This window comes from Wasmannia auropunctata, unplaced genomic scaffold (genome assembly GCF_000956235.1).
Source record: "Wasmannia auropunctata unplaced genomic scaffold, wasmannia.A_1.0 LD336078.1, whole genome shotgun sequence".
NCBI lineage: Eukaryota > Metazoa > Arthropoda > Insecta > Hymenoptera > Formicidae > Wasmannia > Wasmannia auropunctata.
Genome location: NW_012026812.1, coordinates 5,740,985 through 5,745,163, shown reverse-complemented (window position 1 = coordinate 5,745,163; position 4,179 = coordinate 5,740,985). Strand labels below are relative to the sequence as shown.

Below are 4,179 nucleotides of genomic sequence, written 5' to 3'. Positions count from 1 at the left end.
CCCCCCCCCCCTCCCCCTCTCTCTCTCTCTCTCTCGAATGTGGGTTACTCCGGAGACTAACTTTCAAGGCGGAGCCCATAGGCTCCGTCTTAATCGCTGCTTAATCACCACCGAGATAAACTTTGTGAAATTTATTCGAGATGTTTGGCGGTTGAAAATCCTCCTTCAGTTCAGGAAAACGTTAGCTTCGAGAGAAATTCGTTGATCCCTCGTAATGCCGACGTTGCCGTAGACGATTAAACATTTATTACAGGACCGCCGACGTCTGCAGACAGCGAGAATTCGAACAGCGAATATGATATGGTACGCGTTTACATATGGCCTGGAGGGAAAACGTTTCAATGTTTCACGTTTGCGTGAGTGATTAGTGTGGCAGCCCAGTGGTACACGTATACCAGTGCAGGATTAACTTCGTAACTTCGCATCCAGCAAGACTAATTCTGAATATACGGCTTTCGAACTTTGACTGCTATTGGAAGACCTTCCGAAACCTTCCTTCCTTTCTATCACGTACATAACCCAAAGATACAATATCGTGCCATAAATAATATAAGCCCATAATGCTCCGATTCTTTCATCTATAATTAAAGTTCATTTTTTTTATGTATTCATACATTACGTTATTAAATTCGATTAATCTTCCTACTCGCATTATATCGTAAATATAATATGTACTTTTTGTATTTCTATTCAATTCTTTCTTTAATCATATACCTAACAAAACAGCATTCTGATTGAATACTTTTCTTTTAATGCAGTTTCCTTCAGATATGAAACATTTCAATTTGTGCAACTTCGCGATAATTTGAAGAAATTCGTATTTGTCGCTATCGTGGATTCGCTTTGTGAATAAAGTCGATCTGATTATTTAAAAAAAACCGTCACGAACGTTTTTCAGATTAGTAGAAAAACGTTTCGCGATAGGTAATCGGTCGCGTTTCGGTACCGCCCATGTACCTTAGCTTTGCCGTGCGCGGGTTCCGTGCTCATCCCGAGGTAAATTAGGTTCGTCTGCTCAAACGGCAGAAAGGCAGTTGCCTGATGGAGGAGGGTCATACTCAATGTCGACAGTGGTTCCTCGTCCAGTCCTCCCCCTCCCCCCCTCCCACACGTTGCACAACCCGCGATGTAGCTTCAGTGGAGCGCCGAGGGCGAACTATAGCTATCAATCAAGCACATGCTTGCAACTTGCAACAGCACGTTTCCCGGGAACGGCAATTTTGTCATGTTGCAAAAATTGTATTTTGTTGCTTTTAGCTTGAACATCAAGTTACCTCAAATTCCTTTGCGTATTTTTCCGAAGACTTTTACCGCAAAGATAAATGTACAAAGAGAGAGAAAAAGAGAGAGAGAGAAAGAGATGAATTTTTAATACCTAGTCAATACAATTCTACATTTTTCCGACAAATTCTTATTTCACTAGCTGGTTTATGCTACGTTTGAAAAATTTAATTTTGGATCAATTTTAGTTTGAATATTCCACGAGTTTTTGAATAATTCAATATATAGAGCAAGATTGATATACGGCGCATTATCGCGAAACTGCTGAAAGTAATAAAAAAATCTAAACACTTTAAAACTGGAAACTTCGCTACTTTTGTCAGAGAGTATTTAATCTCGCACGGACGCTCGTGTGTCAGGGTAGATTTAAGTTTCATCTTGGTTTCTTTTCCTTAAAATTTAGATAGCTGAAAATAGATTGGTATAAATTGCAGATAGCAGAGTGAAAATCAGAGAAGGAACATTTGCGGTATCGATAAATCCAAGACCAAGCCTATAGTCATGATTGTGCATCATGGATACGCAATTTTCTCGACCACCGATTTCGCTCTCGACGTGATTAGATCACAGAGAAAGAGATAAAAAGTCTCGGCTTTATCTTGCTCGTGAGTTTTTACGTTCCGTAGGATGAGACGGAATTAAAGTCTCGATGGTCCTCCGATATCGACGTAATCGTCTTGTTTTCTTGTTTGCAACGAAGGAGCGCATGTAACGGATATGGGCTGAAAATTGCGTTATAAATTGTTGCTCGACATTTTGGTGTGTGTATATACGATATATACGATATACATATACAGAATGCTCCAGGCATTTCGCCCTTGCATCGCTGCGCATCGCAGCAGTTATCCCGCATCAAATTCGCAATGAGAAACGAGGACGGTGGGGATTTGTGCAGTCAGAGGAGAAATTGGGTGCTTTCCATTTTATGCATGCAGCTACACAAGTTGACACAAGGTTTATTTTATCTTTCTTTAATACTCAATGACAACAAAGATAGAACGACATTTGTGTCAACTTGTGTCGCTAAATGGAAAGCACACATTGTCGCGGTATCGTGCGCGCGCGTGCGACGTCTTCTTAAATTTCGCCCCTCGTTGACATATACGTCGCACAACTCGTCCCGATACGCTTGACAAATGTCGCTCGCCCAGCGCGGCGGCGCGGGCGCAATCTTTTTCCGAGTGGTAAAGCTACAAGCTTTGTACCGCCTTACAGTGACAAATGGTCCCAATAAGGAAACTGTAAGACGCACTTGTCGGCACAACGTCGGCGACGGTGCGGTCACGATGCGGCAAATTGCAATTGCCTCTGTTTCCATCCGCGATAGCGCAACGAATGAATTCGTGCGATAGAAAATAGCCGGGCCGACCGCTCGTGGTAAATGGTCATTCGAGAACAATAAAATAGAATGCAGTAACATATCCTACATTGTTAATCGCAAGAGCACGAGGTAAAATCATATAGTCGTAAACGCTCGCCACGTCGCGCATACTTTTAATAATACCAAAGCGACACGCGCCACGTACGTTCAGTTTAATATATTTAATTTTCTTTTAATTAACGCAACACATCTGCCAAACTTTTGTTCCTCAATTACCAATTATGCTCTGTTTACAGCTCAATCGCTGTTTTTACAGTGTGCTTTTCATTTAATGACACAAGTCGACACAAGCACTTCTATTTTTTTTCACACAAGAAATTCTATTTTTTTTTCACTGGATATTGGAAAAAGACAGAATAATACTTGTATCGCTAAATGGAAAACATCCAAATTAGCATTGTATAGAAAGCGTTACAATGGAAATTATTGTTTTTTAACCCTAATTATATATATCAAAATGCACGGAGATACCCTCAGAAAACATCAAGATTTTAAAAATATTTAAAAGATCTTATTAAAGATATCCTCAAGATATTTCTAAAAGATACCTGAAAGTTGTCTAAAAAATATTTAAAAAAAAATTGAAGCTATTATTTGTAGCATTTCGATATCTTTAGACACCTGAAAATTGATATTTTAAAAAATATCTTTAAGATATTTGTAATAAACATGTTAAGATATACCTATCTCTTCTAAAAGATGCCTTTAAAACATTTGTAGAAGATATCTGAAAATTGTCTAAAAAATATTTAAAAAGATTTTGTTACCGCTGGTTGCTGATAGATAGACGTGGCGAAGTTCTATTATAAAAAGAAATCATACAAAGTAAAATAAAACGCCTATTATTATTTTTCAGTAGCATTTCAATAAAATTTTGATAAAATAATGTCTTCAAGGCAAATCTTCAAAATTGGGAGGCTATAGGATGAAAGCAAATAAAGTATATTTTGACAATATAACTTCGTTTAGTTCTATGTAAAAGTTAATTTAAGACATCTTAATGTTCTCTGAATGTTATTTATTTAAGATGTTTTAAGGTTAAAGATATCTTCCAGATATCTAAAGAAATTTTTTAAATATTTTAAAATGTTATATTAGATATCTTTTAGATTTCTACAAAATGTCTTCAAGATGTTTTCAGATATCTCAAAGATATCTCAAGTTGTTAAATTGCTTGCCAATTTAATTTGTAATATTACTTCGGATTCAGTTTAAAACAGTGTTTCAAGACCGACAAATATTCAGCGCACAGTTTGCTTGAACTGGAGATTGCTGCAAGATTTATGTAAAAATATTATTAAGCACCCAGGTCTGTTTTTATCAGGAGACGCGGTAGCGTCTCCCGCCAAGTATATTTTTTCGCTACATAACGGTCAGGAAATATTTTTGTACTTACATCAGAGACGCTACAGTGTATCCTTTACCGGACGGATAACGTTTCTATAGCAATAAATTATTATATCTTTTAATTATATGAATATTATCGGTAAATGCCTATTTTGTGAAAAAGTCTATAT

At 37.3% G+C, this 4,179-nt stretch overlaps 1 protein-coding gene across 1 annotated transcript in view; it reads right to left on the bottom strand.

Moving 5' to 3' along the window:
• Positions 1-4,179, bottom strand: part of LOC105449148 (probable 2-oxoglutarate dehydrogenase E1 component DHKTD1 homolog, mitochondrial) — a 92,693-nt gene that overhangs the window by 3,413 nt on the left and 85,101 nt on the right. The gene's annotated exons all lie outside the window — the stretch shown is intronic.